Here is a 20,338-nt window from a genome sequence, read left to right on the forward strand (position 1 = left end):
CAGTTCCAGTGAGGAGGAGAAGACAAAGATGACTGTGGCCCCCCTTAAGCCCAAGCTAACTGACAAAGCAGCTCCATATCTGCCTGCCAAGCAGGCTCCTGAGGGTGGTAAGGACAGCAGCTCTCATTCAGACAGCTCCAGCAGCGAGGAGGAGGAGGAAGAGAAGCTATCTAAATCCCCAGTTAAGAAGAAGTTGCAGAAGGCAGCAGGAGGGACAGCCCCTTCTAAGCCAGCCTCCACAAAGAAAGGAAAGGCTGAGAGCAGCAGCAGTTCTTCCTCTGATGACTCCAGTGAGGAAGAGGAAGAGAAGCCCAAGGGCAAGGACTCTGCAAGACCAAAAGTACCCAAGGCCAATGGCACCTCTGCACTGACTGCCCAGAATGGAAAAGCAGCTAAGAACAGCGAAGAGGAGGAAGAGGAGGAAGAAGAAAAAAAGGCAGCAGTGGTAGTTTCAAAGCTGGGTTCAGGAAAGAAGTGGAAGCAGATGAGGCTGCCAAAGAGGCAGAGACTCCCCCAGCCAAGAAGATAAAGCTTCAGACCCCTAACACGTTTCCAAAAAGGAAGAAAGAAGAAAAAAAGGGCGTGACCCACATTCGTAAGGGTCAGGGAGGAGGAAATTGAGGTGGCAGAGAACTCCACTGATGCCAACTGAGGTGCAACCAGAGACTGGGGGAACGAGCCAATCAGGTTTTGAGGTTCACCAAAGGCAAATCCTTCTGGCATGAGAAAACCAAGAAGAAGCAGGGCATCTACTGGGTTTAATTTTGACAGTGAGTGACTTGGGACATCTTCACCCCTGCTTCAGTGAAGATCTGAGACCACTCACTTTCTCCAGGGGGCCAGGGAGCCCTCAGCTCTATAGGCAAGGGTCTTGATGAGGACAGAAGTTCAGAGTAGGTCCTAAGACTTTGAAACGTAACATCCTCTGTCGTCCTTTTCTGTATTCCTAGTTTTATGCAGACTTGTTTTTGAGTGTTGAGTGTCAGGGACAAAATGAGGGGAATGTTATTTTTAAAGAAAATGTATTTTCGTTGTCTCCTTCTTCCTGTTCTGTGGAAGTCTGCATACTGAGAAATTTGAATATTTTATATCAAATCATTTCCTTTTGATTTTTGTTGTGATTTTCAAAGGTGGAGTCCCACAGATAAAATCTTAGCTATTGCCCAAGACATAGTTAAGAGTCACATGTATGACCTTTTATAATTGGAAGAAAATTGTGCCTTTGTGAGTGCACAAGTCCACGTTTCATCTTTCCTTCCCTCAAAACCCTGGTGGGGGGCATTAAAGAAGGTTAATGTATATGTAATGTATGTTATACATGCACTATGTATTTTATCCTCCTTCATTGGGTCTGAGACTGAAGTTTTTAGTGAGCATGGACCTAACCTACTTTTTGGGATAAAATTCACTGTTTTGTTCCAGGCAAAATTCTGGTGTGGTGTGAATGCCATGGGTCAGTCTGAATATATTTTCTTCTGTAATTTTATCATTATTGCATAATGTTTGCAATACGTGCTTTGTTTTTTAATGTGAAAGCAAGCTTTCCTACTGTTGAAACACAGATTTTGATGACCTGACCCTTACTAGTATTGAATACTAAGTTGAGGACTGCGTCTTCTCATTTTCACATTATACAGAGCAAAATAACACAAAAATCAAGAAGGCTTTATTCCTGGGATGCAGGGCTTGTTCTACATATGCAAATCAATAAACGTGATTCACTCCATAAACAGAATTAAAAACAAAAAATTATTATCTTATTAGATACAGCAAAGGCTTTCAATTAAATCCAGTAACCTTTCATGATAAAAATGTTCAACAAACTAGGCATAGAAGTAACGTACCTCAAATTAGTAACAGCCATATATGACAAACCCAAAATCCACATCATACTGAATGGGCAAAAGCTGGAAGCATTTTACTTGAGGACTAGAACAAGGCAAGGATACAAACTCTCACCATTCCTATTCAACATAGTTGTGGAAGCCCTAGCCAGAGCAATCAGGCAAGAGAAAGAAATATTAGGTTGTTGCAAAAGTAATAGTGGATTTCACCATTACTTTTAATGGCAAAAACCGCGATTACTTTTGCACCAACCTAATAAAAGGCATTCAAATAGGAAGAGAGGAAGTCAGATTATCTCTCTTCACTGATAATATAATTCTATTTCTAGAGACCCTAAAGACACCACCCAAAGGTGCCTAGACTTGATAAATAACTTCAGTAGTTTCAAGATATAAAATCAATGTACAAAAATCAGTAACATTTCTATTAACAAATAACATTCACGCTGAAAGTCAAATCTATAATGCAATTCTATTTACGACAGCCAAAAAATATAGAATACCTAGAAATACATATGACCAAGAAGGTGAAAGATCTCTACAGGGGAAGCTTCAAAACGCTGCTGAAGATACTCAAGGATGACACAAGCAAATAGAAAATCATTTTATGTTCATGGACTGGAACAATCAATATCATTGCAATTGCCTAAGGCAATCTACAGATTCGGTGCTATTCCTATCAAGATACCAATGTCATTTTTCACAGAGCTGGAAAAAAAAAGATTCTTAAATGTATATGGAACAACAACAACAAAAAAGCCTGAACAGATGATTGCAAAGAAATAGACCAAAGCCAGAAACATCACAATGCTCCACTTCAAACTATGCTATAAGACTACAGTAACAGAACAGCATAGTATTGGTACAAAAATAGACATATAGGCCAATGGAAAAAAATAGAGAACCAAGAAATAAAGGCACACACCTACAACTACAACTATCTGATCTTAGACAAAGTTGACAATAACAAGCAATGCAGAAAGCATTCCCTATTCAATAAATGCTACTGAGATAGCTGGCTAGCCATATGTAGAATAATGAAACTGCACCCCTGCTTTACACAATATACAAAAATTATTTCAAAATGCATTAAAGATTTAAAGGTAAGATCACACACTATAAGAGTCCTAGAAGAAAACCTAGAAAATATCATTCTGGACATAACCTTGGTGAAGAATTTATGACTAAATCTCCAAAAGCAATTGCAACAGAGACAAAAATTGACAAGTGGTACCTAATTAAAGAGCCTCTGCATAGCAAAAGAACTATCAACAGAGTAAATAGACAATCTACAGAAAGGGAAAAATATTCACAAACTATGCATCTGATAAAGGTCTAATATCTAGAATCTATAAGGAATTTAAAGAATTCAACAAGATAAAAACAAATATCTCCATTAAAACATGGGTCAAAGGACACGAATAGACATTTTTCAAAAGAAGACATACATGCAGCCAACAAATACAGGAAAAAGTGCTCAACATCACTAATCACCAGAGAAATGGAAATCAAAATCACAATGAGAAACCATCTCACACCAGTCAGAACTGTGATCATTAAAAAGTCAAAAAATAACAGATGCTGGTGAGGCTGCAGAAAAAAGGGATTAATTATATGCTGTGGGTGAAAATGCAAATTCGTCCGTCCACTGTGTTAAGCAGATTGGATATTTATCCGAGAACTTCAAACAGAGCTACCATTCAACCCAACAGTCCCATTACTGGGTACATACCCAATAGAAAAAAAATTATCCTATCAAAAGACACATGCGTTTATATGTTCATCGCAGCAATATTCACAATAGCAAAGACAACAAATCAACCTAGATGTTCATAGACTGTGGACTGGATAAAGCAAGTATGCTGCATACACACCATGGAATACTATGCAGCTATAAAAATGAACCAAATCATGTTATTTGCAGCAACATGGATGCAGCTAGAGGCAATTATCCTAAGCAAATTTATGCAGGAATAGAAACTCAAACACTGCACGTTCTCACTTATAAGTAGGAGCTAAATAAAAATTGAGTACACACGTGGAGATAAAAATGAGAACAATAGACACCGGGAAATACAAGAAGAGGGAGAGTGGGAGAGGGGAAGTATTGAAAAACTACCTATTGGATACTATGCTCACTACCTGAGTGACAAGATTATTCATACACTGAAATTCAATGATATAAAATTTACCCATGTAACAAACCTGCACATGTACTGCCAGAAACTAAAATGCAAGGTGAAAAATAAATAAATAAATAAATAAATAAATAAATAAATAAATAAAAGCTTAATTTTTAAAGCAAAGTTTGTTTCTTTATGTTTCAAAGACTCTTGGCTGAAGAGGATGGTATGATATCATTGTTTTCCTAAATCAATACTTCATCATACTCATAACATATCTGAGTAGTAAGTACACATTTGAATAGTACCTCTTTCTCTAGATTGTCTTTATTCTACTTAGTTTAAGTTATCTCATTTCTATATTTTATTTATTTACTTTTCATTATTAATATTATTTTTTATTCAGAAGTCATAATTGTATAAATTTATAAGGCACTATGTAATGCTCTGATATATGTACACCATGTGGAATGATTAAATCAAGCTAATTAACTTATTTACCACCTCACTTACTTATCATTTTTTCTATGGTAAGACATTTGAAATTCTTGGTAATTTTGAAATATACCTGATTATTGACTATAGTTATCTTGTTGTGTAATAGATCTCAAAACTTACTACTATTGTCTATCTGAAACTTTGTACCCTTTAACCAGCAACTCACCATGTCTTCTTTCCCACCCTATTCCCAGTCTCTCATAACCATCATTCCACTCTATACTTCCTAGTTCAGTTCTTTTAGATTCCAAATGTAAGTGAGATCACGTGGTATTTATTTTTTTGTGCTTGGCTTAATTCACTTAGCACAATCCCTTCTAGATTCATCCATTTTGTAGCAAATGACAGAATTTTCCCTTCTTTTGAGGTTGAATAGTATTCTGTTGTGTATATATCATATTTTCTTTATCTATTCATCTGTGGGTGAACCCATTTATTGTCTATTGTGAATAATGCTACAATTAACAAGGGATTGCAACTATCCTTTTGACATGTTAATTTCTGTTTCTTTGAATCTATACCCAGAAGTGGAATTACTGGATCGTAGGATAGATTTATTTATTTATTTTTTTATGAATCTGCATATTGTTTTCTCACCAACGATAAAAGCTATTCTAATAGGTGTGAAGTGATACCTCATTGTGGTTTCAATTTAAATTTTTCTATGGATTAATGATGCTGAGCATTTTATATATACAGTCATGCATTGCTTAATGATGAAAATATGTTCTGAGAAATGTGTCAGGTGATTTTGAGAACATCATATAGTGTACTTACACAAACCTAGATGGGATAGTCTACTAAAAATCTCAGCTATATGGTATAGTTTATTGTCCCTAGCCTACAAACTTATACAATATGGCACTGTACTAAACACGGTAGATAAATGTAACACAATGATAAATATTTGTGTATTTAAATATTCATTCTTCTGCATGTAGATATCCAGTTGTTCAAACACCTGTCACAAAAGAGGGATTTTTCCCACATCATGTGTTCTCCGCACCTTTGTAAAAAATCAATTGGCCATTAATGCATGGGTTTATATCTGGGCTTTCTATTCTAATCCACTGGTCAATGGGTCTATTTTTATGGCAGTATCATGTATCATGCTGTTTTAATTACAATTATTTTATAATTTTTTTTGAAATCAGGGGGTTTGGTGCCTCCAGCTTTCTTGTTTCTGTCCAAGATTGTTGGCTATTCAAGGTCTTCCATAATTCCATACAAATTTAAAGATGATTTAATCTACCTCTGTGAAAAAAACGACATTTGAATTATGATAGGGATTATGGTGAATCTGTAGATTGCTTTGGGTAGTATGGCCATTTTCACAGTATTATTTCTTCAAATCCATGAATGTAGGATATCTTTCTATATGGGGTATCTTTCTATTTATTTGTGTTTTCTTCAATTTTTTTTAAATCTATGCCTTTTATTTTTCAGTATAAAGGTTTTCTATCTCCTTTAATACATTTATACCTAAGTTTTTGCCCTTGTCAATAAAATTATATCTTGATTTTCTTTTTAGATAGTTTATTATTAGTACTAAAAAAATGATTGATTTATGTATGTTGGTTTTGTGATCTGTGAGTTTGCTGAATTCGTTTGTCACTCTAAAAGCTTTTGGCAGAGTTTTTAGGGTTTTCTAAATGTAAGATCATGTCATCAGCACATAAAAACAAATTCACTTCTTCCTTTTATGTTTGTATACTTTTTCTTTCTTCCTCTTGCCTAAGTACTCTGGCTACGATTCCCAAAACTATGTTGAACAAAAGGGGTGAGAGTAGAGTAATGTTAGCTATCGGCTTATTAGTATGGCCTTTATCATGTATTTCCTCTCTCTGTAATATATTGAGAGTTTTCCTTGTAAAAGGATGGTGAATTTTGTTAAATGCTTTTGCCACATCTGTTGAGATAATCATATGGTTTTTGTCCTTCATTCTGTTAATGTGATCTATCATGTTTTTATATTTACAACATTCAACTTACATTGAATTATTCTTGCATTCCAAAGATAAATCTCCCTTGATCATTGTGAATACTTTTTTTTCGCTATGCTGTTGAAATTGGTTTGCTAATGCTTTGTTGAGGATTTTTGCATTTCTGTTCATCAAAGATATTTGCCTGTAATTTTCTTTTGCAGTGTCCTAGTATATATTTTTAATTAAGCTTCTATTTGATGAACATGTAAAATTATTAGAAAAGTAACCACGCTTCTATGATCTTTTTCACTTTTTTCCTCAGTATTATACTCTTTTTCAAAATTTCAAATTCAGGCTTCTCATAAACAATATTGCTTTATGTTTCCTGAGAAACTCCTATACTTTCAATATGTCCTTAGTTCAATTTTGCGGTACACCTTAAATAAATGTTAGAAGCCATATGGTGAAGGTGGTTGTCTCTCAGTTTTTGTTACAGCATGTAGCACACAGCCATGCAAATGTTTACTCTCTAAATTTCAGGTACTATTCAAGGGATCTGGCTGCATATGGAAAAGTCCACCATCCTCTATCTGAAACTCTTAGGATCATATGCTGTGAAATTATCATTTTTCTTCTGATTTTAGAAAGGTGAGTATTGCATAGACCATATATCATGTAGCCCATCAGTGAGAGTCCAGAATAGCACCTTATAATCAAGCAAATTAGTATGTCTGCAGCTAAATGAATGTTCACACTGGATAAGATAAAGACTATATATGGATTTATGTCAGTTTTTCAAATGAATCAAATGAGTTACAAATGTCAAGTGGAAAAGAAAGATTTTCAGATAGAAGACTCATTTATTCCATAAACTTTTATGACACTGTTGACTATAGAGATGAGAACACAATTTTATGGGCAAGGAGATCACAAATGAGTCTACTATAATAATTCAATCCCAGCACTTCGGGAGGTGGAGGTGGGCAGATCACGAGGTCAGGAGACCGAGACCATCCTGGCTAACACAGTGAAACTCCGCCTCTACTAAAAATACAAAAAAAAAAAAAAAAATACAAAAAAAGAGGGGCTAGCTATAACATGCTATGTATAATATGCTATGGTCGCAAAAAAAATACACCAAATCTAGTTTAAGGGATTAGGAATAATTTTCAGAACAGGGCAACTCTCAAATATACTCTTGACAAGTATGAACATAAACTGAAGAAGGGAAGAGAGAGGGAATAATGTTTCGGGCAAAGAGAACATTTTTCAAGGCAGTAAATGTGATCAGGAAGGAACAAGCAAAGGTTGGATAAGAACAAGCTGAAGTCAGCATCATGTTTGACTCTTTAGAAGCAAACCATTTATCTTCAGTCTATTGTGATATTAAACTTCTGCTAAATCTTGCTCTATATTTGTGTCATATTTAAATTAAGCTGTTACTGAACCTTATCTTTGTTTTTCATACACAATCTTAGTGACTGTTGTAGAAATATTTTAAAATAAAATTGGAATCCAGATATGTTTCCTTGGCTTATGTTCCACCTTACCTCCATGTAAGTAGAAATCTTCTAAGACATTTTCACAGCTCTATTTAATTTAAACTTTCATCAAAATTTACCTGGAATACTTCATATGGTAGGATCAGAGAATGAGTAGAGCAGAATATCAAAAGCGCTTGTGCAAATAAAAGCACAGTAATCTGTTTATTTTTAAATTAAAAATTATTTCGACAAGTGATTCAATATATTTCAAAAATAATGTTTTTGATAACAAGATAGTAAACTAGGAGGCTCCAGGCCTTTATTCTTCTACAGAAACACTAAAAGAAATTAGACTAGTTAAAATAACGTTATGGGATTTCTGAAAAACAGTTGATGGTCTGGTGTACACAGGTCTGCTCTATAATCACCCAGTGAAGGAAAAGCTACCTTCAAATTGGTGCACAATTTTTATTTTGCTTCTCCTTACCTTGGCCCCGCTCTTTCCACGATGCAGTGAGATGTGGTAGATATAAAGCAGCCCAGTTTCTGATCCAGGAATTTCTCCCTCGGGCGAGAGGAAGGAGAAAAAACCTTACTTGCAACATTCTGAACTGTCTGGGAACTACCTAGTATTCTGCCCTCTAATTTTCATGTCCTGGAGTTCAGAGAAGAAAAATAGCATATGCCAGGCCTCAGACTGAAAAACAAAAAGCCATAGAAAGTGTCAGTGAAAATGCTTTGTAAAAGCTTCAAGGGGACTACAGAACCATTGATACTGGGAGCTAGAGATTACTAATTAAGGATTGCAACAGGACAACTAAGACACACTAAGAAGCTGGGCTAGGACTCTTTTGGAAATTAAAGCATTTAAGCAAACATATGTGTGTACACACACACACACACACACACACGTGTGCGCACGTGCACGAAGTCCTAGGTGAGATGCATGCTGAAGGAAGACCTGAGAAAACTTCAAGACTTTACCCTTGCTCGGGACATGCATGCTGAATAGTGAAGGCCTTTCTTGGCAAAGAACCAGTCAGCAAAGACTGGCTATAGTGGTTGCTTTTTCAAATGCACATTTTTTGTTTGTTTGTTTGTTTCATCAAACACCCAATTTTTTAATTTTAAGAAAACCCACAATATTTTCAAAGAAAAAGAAAAGACCAATTCGAAGGATGGAAGAAAAGTGGCAAAATCACCTCTGAGCAAACAACAGTTTTTAGACATATTAAACAAAATCTTTAATATAACTTCCTTAAGTATGTTCAAAGAACTTAAACAAAAACACACGAATTAAAGGAAATTTTAAAACGATATATGAACAAGATGAGAATATCAACAAAGAGACAGAAGCTACAAAAAGAAACCAAATAGAAATTCTGAAGCAGAAAATATAATAACTGAATTGAAAAATTTACTAGAGAGGATCAACAGCAGACTTCGACAAGCAGAAGAAAGAATCAGCAAATGTGTACATTGCATTTAAACTTAGTAGATAAATTATTATTATTCAGAATTCTCCTGAGAACCTAAGAATTCTCACTAATACAGCTCTTCAGACTCAATAATTCATCTATTTATCTATCTTTCATCTATATACCTACCTATCTTTCTATATATTTTTTTCTGTATAAGTAACATTTATTGAACACAGTGTTTAAAAGACTCTGTAAACTAGATCCTCTTTGTATTCTGCTAAGACTTGTTGCTTCTGACTTGAATGTGCACGTGTGTATCTGTGTTGGTCCTTCCGGCTGCCTCATATTTGCAGCTCCTTATTCTTTGGTGAGAAAAAAACACCAGGCATTTTATTTGCATTGCTTCTTCACTGACAGTGTGTTCATAGTCCTGTTTAATGCAACTCTGACCAACTATCTCCCTCTTGTGGAAAACATTTCTTGGTGTTTCACTCTATCTAGAGAAGACAAGGCTACCTTGTTGTGTTGAGTACTGTACTTTATTTCCTCACTGAGGCTGTCTGTTTTTGTTTAATTTTTATCTGAAATGCCAGATTCATAAAGTATGGGTGTATTAGTCTGTTCTTGCATTGCTATAAAGAAATACACAAGACTGGGTAATTTATAAAGAATAAAAGTTTAATTGGCTCACAGTTTTGCAGACTGTACAGAAAGCATGGCAGCATCTGTGTGGCTTCTGGGGAGACCTCAGGAAACTTACAATAATAGGGGAAGGTGAAGGGGGAAGCTGGCACATCTTACACGGCTAGAGCAGGAGGAACGGGGTGGGGGGAGTTGCTACACACTTTTAAACAGCCAGATCTTGCGAGCACTCACTCACTATCACAACAGCAGCACTGAGGGAGAAATCCGCCCCCAAGATCCAATCACCTCCCACCAGGCCCCACCTCCAACACTGGAGATTACAATTGGACATGACATTTGGGTGGGGACACAGATCCAAACCATATCAATGGATCTGGCAGTTCTTGTTTTCATTCAGGTAGAAAAATCCTTCTAAAATGAACATTTAAATTTTAAATATTTCTCACCTACTCCTCTTTTGGTTCCATTATTCAACTTCAGTCTAATGGAGAAAATCTCAATTATTACTGAACTTATTTTGGTTTTTTACTTCTCCTCTCTATCAAAACAGAACATTGCTCAAAAAAGAACATTTGACAGATAATTATAAAAAAGCACAAAGAGTCACCTACAATTCCACCTTCAGTGAAAAACACTGATATTTTAGCATATTTGCTTGTTATCTTTTCTCTAGTATATTTGATACTTCGTGTTAATGGTCAAGATCATATGGAGTATGTAATATTGCATCATTAAGCCCTTTTTAATAATCTGCTTTATTCACTTATTGAAACAAGACCAGATCTGGCTTTGGAATCGTCTGGAAATAGCCTCCTGTAAAATGAAAAAGGTCTTGCACTGAAGGGCTCAGGAAAATCTAGGTTTAGCTCACTCTAACAAACAGTAATTTTGTTAACAAATTACTTTAGGCCCAGTGCAATGGCTCATGCCTGTAATCTCAGCACTTTGGGAGGCCGAGGCAGGCGGATCATCCGAGGTCAGGAGTTCGAGACCAGCCTGACCAACGTGGAGAAACTCCGTCTTTACTAGAAATACAAAATTAGCCAGACGTGGTGGCGCATGTTTGTAATCCCAGCTGCTCAGGAGGCTGAGGCAGAAGAATCGCTTGAACCCAGGAGTAGGAGGTTGCCTTGAGCAGAGATCGCTCCATTGCACGCCAGCCTGGGCAACAGGAGGGAAACTCCGTCTCAAAAACAACAATCAAAAAAAGCAAATTACTTTAATGTCAAGGAGCCTGCCTTGATTCTTTGACTTAACCATGAATCCCTTCAGACACTCAGATACTTTCCCATTAGTTCTGAAAATTTCATTACATAACTATAATAACAATAGCTAACACTGTTTACTCTTGTAAGTATTTTATGGTATTAATTCAACAACAGGTCTACCAATTAGGCACAATAATTGTACCTATTATAAGGAATAAAATTAAAGCACAGAAAAGTTAAGTAACTTGCTCAAGATCATACAGCTATTAAGTGGGGAAACTGGGATTTAACCCTCTGGCAGTCTGACTACAGAGTCCATGGTTTTAATCACTATATTATCTGGCCTCTCTGATAACTGAAAAAATGCATATGAAAGCAGTCTGAATATTACAAATTGATGAGCAAATATAAAATGAATCCTTACACATTCCATTACAGAAAAAAAAAAAAAAACTAAGATCCACATTTTCATGGATAATAAAAGCACTGAAAAGAAGTTTGGAGCTTATTGAATTATTTTTTAACTATTCAAATGAGAATTTAATTTCTGAAAATATACTAGGCCTGGGTCTATGCATGATTCAAATATTTAAGTTTCAAAATAATTTTAATGTTAGACATTTTTAAAAATTAATATAATTTATTTCTTTTTAAGACAATTAGTTTTTATTTTACTTTTTAATTTAACATACAATACACACACCTCAGCTTCACATCTTTGTTCGTGGAATCCAGGAGGATGGTTGATCATGAATTTGTTTCAGAGGTGATCTAGATTGAAGCTCTAAAAAGCCATGCAAAGCCCAGGTACCTATTAAAATATGTCAACCTGGCCCTTTTATCCTGAAAATTACCTAGTATGTGGCTTATCCCAATTGCCATCAAGAAAATTCTGATTACTTAGGACACTTCATATATCGTGAAGTAATGAATGAAGTGATACTGAAGACATTTTACAATCAGTATGGCACTGGTATTAACCAATCAAAAATTATATTGTATCTATTAGAGTGGATGTGCTATTTTTCAACTGGAGATTCAGCAAACCTATCAGGTTCTGATTCATGCTATACCCCTTCCTAGCTGTGGTCTTGGGTAATTTCATCACTCTCTATTTACTTATTTTTATACCCCAACTTTTATTTTAAATTCATGGGTACATGTTCAGGGCTGTTATATAGGTAAATTACATGTCATGGGGATTTGGTGTACATATTATCTCATCACCCAGGCATTAAACATAGTACTCAATAGGTTGTTTTTTGATCCTCAGCCTCTTCCCAGCCTCCACCCTCAGGTAGGTCCTGGTGTCTATTATTTTCTTTGTGTCCATGTGTTCTCAATGTTTAGCTCCCACTTATAAGTGAAAACACGTGGTATGTGATTTTCTGTTCCTGTTAGTTCGCTTAGGATAATGGCCTCCAGCTCCATCCATGTCACTGCAAAGGACATGATCGCCTTCTTTTTATAGCTGCATAGCAGTCCGTGGTGTATATGTACCACATTTTCTTTATCCAGTCTACCATTGGTGGGTATTTAGGTTGATTCCATGTGTGTGCTATTGTGAACAGTGCTGCAATGAACATACATGTGCAAGTGTCTTTATGGTAGAATGATTTATATTCCTTCAGGTATATACCCAGTGATGGAATTGCTGGGTCAAATGGTAACTCTAAGTTCTTTCAGAAATGACCACACTATCTTCTGCAATGACTGAACTAATTTACATTCCCACCAGCAGTGCATAAGCATAAGCATTCCCTTTTCTCTGCAACCTCACCAGCATTTGTTTTTTGACTTTTTAATAGTAACCATTCTGACTGGTGTGAGATGGTGTCTCATGTGGTTTTGATTTGCATTTCTCTAATGATTAGTAATAATATGGTTTGGATCTATGTTCCCACCCAAATGTCATCTCAATTTGTAATCCCCATGGATCAAGGGAGGGACTTGTAATCCCACGAGGGAGGGAGGTAATTGGATCATGTGGTGTTTTCCCCCATGCTGTTCTCATGATAGTGAGTGAGTCCTCATGAGATCTGATGGTTTTATAAGGGGCTCTTCCCCTTTCACTCTCTCTTCTCTCTCCTGCCACCTTGTGAAAAGGTACTTGCTTCCCCTTTGTCTTCTGCCATGATGGTAAGTTTCCTGAGACCTCCCCAGCCATGTGAAACTGTGAAAAATCACCTGGTGACCATTGAACAGACCCTGGAGACCAAAAAAAAAAAAAAAAAAACTTTATCGGAGGAATTTAGAAGGGAGCAAAGACCGCTTGGTGACCATCAAACAGATCATCCAGAGGCAAAACTCCTTATCTGAAAAAATTTAGAAGGGACCAAAGACTTCCTGGTGACCATCAAATGGGCCTGGAGGCAAAACTTCTTATCTGGGAATTTAGAAGTAACTAAACTTCCGTAGTATCTGAGTTGGCATCTGGTTCCAGGCCTGTTTCAACTTTTGTAAGTAACTAACATTTCTATACATCTCTGGAATGCTGTGCTGAAACTCATTTTACAACCCTGAGCTCCTGCCTTAAGGTCTATTGATATTGCTAAGGAAAAATCCCCTGAGACATGCTCAGTCCTCTTACTGAGGTGCCCAATGTAGTTCTTCCTTCCCAATAAACTTTCCTTTTTCAAACCTCTACTGTTGTTGGTAAATTCTTTTTACCAACCTATGAGTTGACCACTTCCCACTGCCAAGGTTCTGACACGTTGCCTGGTAACCTCCTTTGTTTGTAAATTACCCAGTCTCAGTAGTATCTTTAGAGCAGTGTGAAAATGGACTAATACAGTATATTCGTCACAGGTAGTTAGGTATGAGTGGGGCAGGAGAGAGCTCTCCACCCACCCATTAGACATGTCAGGTGATGGTTTGGCAATGATCACATTGCCTCTCTAAAAATGATAATTAGGCAGTGCTATGGAGAGACCATTTCCTGATGGTCCACATTTGTTAACATCAAAATGTTAATTGAATGCAGGCCCCACAGAGAAGCAACTTCCTGGGCATGCGTGTTAAGAGACAAAAATGGCCTGTAATCCCAGCACTTTGGGAGGCCGAGGTGGGCGGATCACGAGGCCAGGAAATCGAGACCATCCTGGCTAACACGGTGAAGCTCCATCTCTACTAAAACTACGAAAAATTACCCGGACATGGTGCCAGTGAGCCGAGATGGCGCCACTGCACTTCAGCTTAGGCGACAGAGCAAGACTCTGTCTCAAAAGAAAAAAAAAAAAAAGAGAGAGAGACAAAAATGGCAAAGTATGATCTTCCAGGTATATTCCACTGGAAAAGGGAAGAAAGCCTCAGATGGGCATGCATACCAACTCCCCAAACACACTGCATGTGTGCACAGTTATAAAAGGTAGGGAAGACGCTGTGCATTGGGCTGCCCCAAGAGAAGAATTGTGGGAAAGAGGTGAGCCTAGGCTCCAGGTTAAAGCCCCCTTTTTGCTGTTTTATTTTGCTCTCTGTTCTCTCTTGGACCTTCAGATGCCCGCTTGGGTTTCTTTCAAGTGAATTTTCCTCTCTTTCCTGTTCTAAAGCCTTTTAAATAAACTTCCACTACTGCTCTGAAACTTACCTTGGTCTCCTTTTCTGCTTTATGCCTTTCAGTCGAATTCTTCTGAGGAGGCAAGGACTGAAGTTGCTGTGGATGTGTATGGATTACTGCCGGTAACCTGGGTAACTTGGATCTCTTCTACTGGTAACAAATTGGTACTGCAGAGAGTAGGGTACTGCTATAAAGATACTTGAAAACGTGGAAGTGACTTTGGAACTTTAATGGGCAGAGGTTGGAAAAGTTTTCAGGGCTCAGAAGAAGACAGGAAGATGTGGGAAAGTTTGGAGCTTTCTAGAGACTTGTTGAATGGTTTTGGCCAAAATATTGATAGTGATATGGACAATGAAGTCCAAGTTGAGGTAGTCTTGGACATAGATGAGAAACTTGTTGAGAACTGGAGCAAAGGTCACTCTTACTATGCTTTAGCAAAGAGACTGGCAGCATTTTGCCACTGCCCTGGAGATCTGTGGAACTTTGACCTTGAGAGAGATGATCTGAAATTGGAACTCGTGTTTAAAAAGGAAGCAGAGTGTAAAGGTTTGGAAAATTTGCAGCCAGCCATGAGGTAGAAAATAAAAACCTATTTTCCGGGGAGAAATTCTAGCTGGCTGCAGAAATTTGCATAAGTAACAAGGAGCCAAATGTTAATAGCCAAGACAATGGGGAAAATGTCTCCAGGGCATGACAGAGGTCTTCACAGTAGCCTCTCCCATCACAGGCTTGGAGGCCTAGCAAGGAATAATGGCTCCTGGGCCAGGCCCAGGGCCCCCACTGCTCTGTGCAGCCTTGGGACTTGATACCCTGTATCCCAGCTGCTCCATCTCCAGCTGTGGCTAAAAGGGGCCAAGGTACAGCATGAGCCATTGCTTCAGAGGGTGCAAGCCTCTGTGGCATTATTTCTGGGCTCTCTATTCTGTTTCACTGGTCTCTATGTCTATTTTTGAGCTAGTACCATGCTGTTTTGGTTACTGCAGCCTTGTAGGGTAGTTTGAAGTCAGGTAGCATGATGCCTCCAGCTTTGTTCTTTTTGATTAGAATTGCCTTGGCTATTTGGGCTCTCTTTTGGTTCCATATGAATTTTAAAATAATTTTTTCTATTTCTGTGAAGAATGTTACTGGTAGTTTCATAGGAATAGTACTGAATCTGTAAATTGCTTTGGACAGCATGGCCATTTTAACAATGCTGATTCCTCCTATCCATATGCATGGAATGCTTTTCCATTTGTTTATGTCATCTCTGATTTCTTTGAGCAGTGTTTTGTAATTCTTGTTGTAGAGATCTTTCACCTCCCTAGTTAGCTATATTCCTAGGTATTTTATTCCTTTTGTGGCTATCGTGAATAGGATTGCATCCTTGATTTGGCTGTCAGATTGGATATTGTTGATGTATAGAAATGCTACTTATTTTTGTACATTGATTTTGTATCTTGAAGCTTTGCTGAAACTGTTCATCAGATCTAGGAGCTTTTGGGCAGAGACCATGGAGTTTTCTAGGTCTAGTATCATATAATCTGTAAACACGTATTTTGACTTCCTATCTACATGCCTTTTATTTCTTCCTCTTGCCCAATTGCTCTGGCCAGGACTTTCAGTACTATGGTGAATAGGAGTGGTGAGAAACGGCATCCTTGTCTTTTTCTGGTTCTCAAAGGGAGTGCTTCCACCTTTTGTCTGTTCAGTATGATGTTGGCTGTAGGTTTGTCATAGGTGGCTTTTATTACTTTGAGGTATGTTCCTTCAATGCTTGAAGATTTTTAACATGAAGGGATGTTGAATTTTATTGAAAGCCTTTCTGCATCTATTGAGATGATCATGTGGTTTTCATTTGTAGTTCAGTTTATATGATGAATCACATTTATTGATTTGCAGATGTTGAGCCAACCTTGCATCACAGGAATAAAACTACTTGATCATGTTGGATTAGCTTTTTCATGTGCTGCTAGATTTGGTGTGCTAGTAATTTGTTGAGGATTTTTGCATCTATGTTCATCAAGGATACCCAATAGATAATTGTAAAAACCCTCACCCCTTTTCCACCCTTCTCCCTTTTGGAGTTCCCAGTATCTATTGTTTCCATCTTTATGTCCATGTGTGCCCATTGTTTAACTCCTACTTATAAGTGAGAACATGCAGTATTTGACTTTCTGAGTTATTTCATGTAGGATAATAGACTCCAACTCTATCCATGTTGCTGCAAAGACATGATTTCATTCTTTTTTGTGGCTGCATAGCATTCCATGGTGTATATGTACCACACATTCTTTATCCAGCCATCACTGATGGGCACTTATGTTGATTCTATGACTTTGGTATTGTGAATAGTGCTGTGATGAACATGTGAGTCTGGCTGGGTGTTTTTGACACAAAATTTCTTTTCCTTTGAATGGAACCTAGAAGTGAGGTTGCTGGGTCCTGCTAATTTCTGATCAGCTCCCATCTTGAAGTCTCTCCCAGAAGCATTGAGCTTTTAAAGAAGAACTGTACAATATATTTTTTAATCGAGAGTAAAATAAAATGAGTCTACTACGATGGGAAACAAGGACAGCTTTCATCTTTGTGGTCAGCCCCCTCAAATTTCATCTCCAAGAAAGGTCAAAAGACTTATGGGGTCGAGTATTTGATATTCTTACACATTTTAGTGTCTTGGAGGCTCCAAATGCCAGGTTGGCATTGGCATTTTGTCACTTTTCAGTTAGTATAATTTCCAGCTACAGACAGGATTTCTCAGTCTTGGGGCATGAGATGACAGCAATTATTTGACTTTGAGAAATTGCAAAATGGCTTTTCTCTCCTTTGTGTGTTTTTCTGGGAGTCAATTAAGAGCAGGCTTTCCTGGTTGCTTAGATACTCATCTGTCACCTCTAAAGGTCCCATCTTATCATTTGATTACATACTTTTGACTTTTATTTCATTGCCACTGACTTTGTCAAACTTTACCCAAGCCCTAGTATCCTTGGAAACAGTGATAGTAAAGAGATCCTCCCACTCTTGGAGTTCTGGAAATAGCTTACTGCAAACAGCTACCTTTCCCTATATGACTTAGATAAGACTCATGGATGCCCCCTTGTTTACCGAGGACAAGACCAGACTTGGTCTTGGTAGACAGAATGTTGAATAACCAGGGCTACTGAGCTGGGAGTCTGCCATGGAATATGTATATGTATATGTATATGCATCTGCATATGTATATGTGTGTGTGTGTATATATATATGTATAAAGTGTGTACACACCCACACACATATGTACGCATTTCACGCTGCCCATTGTATTTCCTTACAACAGCATTCCTTTCCAAGATTCTTGGTGATTCTGAGATTTTGCCCCATCAGCTACATCTGTTCACTTGCAACTCATTTGCATAGTAAACCACAGGCCACAAAGGGGAAGTGCTTCCTGCCAAAGGGCTCAATCTGGACATTATTACCGCTAAAATAAAAACAGGGGTTGCAGACTCTGGCAAAGCTCTTTTGGCTCAAGGAAATAATCAACTGAATAAACCAAATCTACCCCCAAAGGCAAAGTTCATAGGGATTTAGTATAGTCAATGAGAATTTTTTTCCTTTTCATTCTAGCCTTAGCATAGCATTCTTGAGTCCTGTAGAGAGACATTTACATAAATAGTTTAGCAGGCTGGAAAGCTCCAAGTCACAGTGTCCATGTGATTCTCTTATTGGCAGACTATAACTCAAATTAAATCTGAGAGTACATAATTCACATTAATGTTTTAAGGGGGTCTTTTTTGAACTGTTAAATAAGACAGAAACAAAAGAGTTGCATTATTTCACTTAGACTTTTCTTTGGTTCGTAAACTTTATTTTTTGTATGTAGTCCTTCTCCCGGCTATTTCCCAAGGCTTTCAGGAGTCTAATTTGAATGGAAACTTACTGCTGGGGAGAGCACATCACAATGCCTTATAAAGATCCATCATCTGTCCTTTCTGTAGGGTACCATTCCATTCTCCAAATTGAGGCATGAATTCAAAGGGAAGTTGCAGAAAGAGGTTCAAGTCTTATTGTTCTTAAAGGATACTGTCAAGTAGAAAACAAAGGGCTTAGCAAGGAGAGACTTTATTTTACAGGTAATTGCAAGGGAGGGAGGATTGCAATTAGGGGAGGGGAAGTATTTGCAGTAGGGAGATTGCTTATGGGCACATGTCTCAAGAGTTAGGCAAAAAGGGTTTTACTTTTATAAGAAGTAAACAAGACTAAGAGCCAGGTGTTGGGGAGTCAGATGCAGGATGATGCTATAGGACAGTCAGAGAATGTCTTACCCTTAGCCCAGCCTGTTCTTAGGAGGGGTGGTCTGTTGGCGCAAGCTGAGGGTGGGGTCGAAGTTCAGGTACCCGTGGGAAAAGGAGAAGCTTACACAAAGTTTGGTTCACAAGCATTTTGTTCCATTGATCAATAGGGAAGCAGTTCAACTTATCATTTATGAAGCAAAAAACCAGGAATTTGGGTGACACAGTTTTCAAGGCATCATCTTGGAAACAGAGATCAGACCTCACCAGACACTGACTTTTCAGCCTCCAGAACTATGAGAAACAAACTTCTGTTCTTTATAAATTACTCAAGCTGTGGTATTCTGTTACTGCAGCACAAACAGACTAAGATACAGTACATCTGTCAAAACAAAGAATTTAACATTGTTACAATACTGTTAACGATATTAGAGACTGTATTTGGATTTTCCAAGTTTTTCCACTAATCACCTCTCTCTGTTCCAGCATCAAATCCAGATCCCACACTGCATTTGGTCATCATCATATCCTCTAGTCCCCTCTGATCTGTCACAATTTATTGTACTTTCCTTGTCTTTCATGACCTTGACAGTGTTAAGGAGTCCTTGTCTGGTGTTTTATAGAAAGTCTCTCAATTTGATTCTGTCTGATGTTTTGTCACAATTAGACTGGGGTTTTGGGATTTGGGGAAGGACATGACCGAGGAGAGGTGCCCTTCTCCTCACCGTATTCGAGGGTACACGATAGCCACGTGGCTTCGCCCTGGTGATGTTGACCTTGATCGCTTGGTTCAGGTGGTGCCTGCCAGGTTTCTTCTCTGTAAACTTTTTCTTTTCTCTTTTTGATGCAGGTGATTCTTAGAGAATATAAGTTAGTTCACAGCCACCCTGTCCTCAAAATGTTCTAACAGCTTCCCACCTCATTCGATGCACTCAGGAATGTTCTTATGATGCCTGCTAGGGTGTCTGTGGCTGGCTCCTGCTGCTGCTGGGCTCTTTGCTCTAGCAAGTCCCCCTTGCTACCCATCCCCATCTCACCCATATTGGCCTCTTGTTCATCCTGAAGCACCTGAAGCCCTCTCTGGTCCCAGGGCCAGTGCCAGTGCCTTGCGCTCTGTAGAAGCATTCTCCCCATGGCGTTGTGCTCCTTTCAGTCTCTGCGTTTCCTGCTCAACCTGTGTAAAATGTCACTGTTGCTCAGTGCTCTGCCTCTCTTTCCTCGTGCCATGTACTTGTTTTCCCCATGGATATCTGTGCTTTTGATGACAGCAGCTCTGATTCTGTTCACTGCACAGTCCCCAGCATCTACTACGGGTACAGCCCTGTGGTAGGAGCTCAAACACGTGCATGGCAAATGAATGAGTGAATAAAGGGAAGATGATCAGTAG

At 38.0% G+C, this 20,338-nt stretch overlaps 1 pseudogene; it reads left to right on the forward strand.

The window, feature by feature from the left end:
- LOC105529660 overlaps window positions 1-762 on the forward strand; it is a 2,581-nt pseudogene extending 1,819 nt beyond the window's left edge.
- The last annotated feature ends 19,576 nt before the right edge of the window (window positions 763-20,338 follow it).

The sequence above is a fragment of the Mandrillus leucophaeus genome, unplaced genomic scaffold (genome assembly GCF_000951045.1).
Source record: "Mandrillus leucophaeus isolate KB7577 unplaced genomic scaffold, Mleu.le_1.0 Scaffold777, whole genome shotgun sequence".
Lineage (NCBI taxonomy): Eukaryota > Metazoa > Chordata > Mammalia > Primates > Cercopithecidae > Mandrillus > Mandrillus leucophaeus.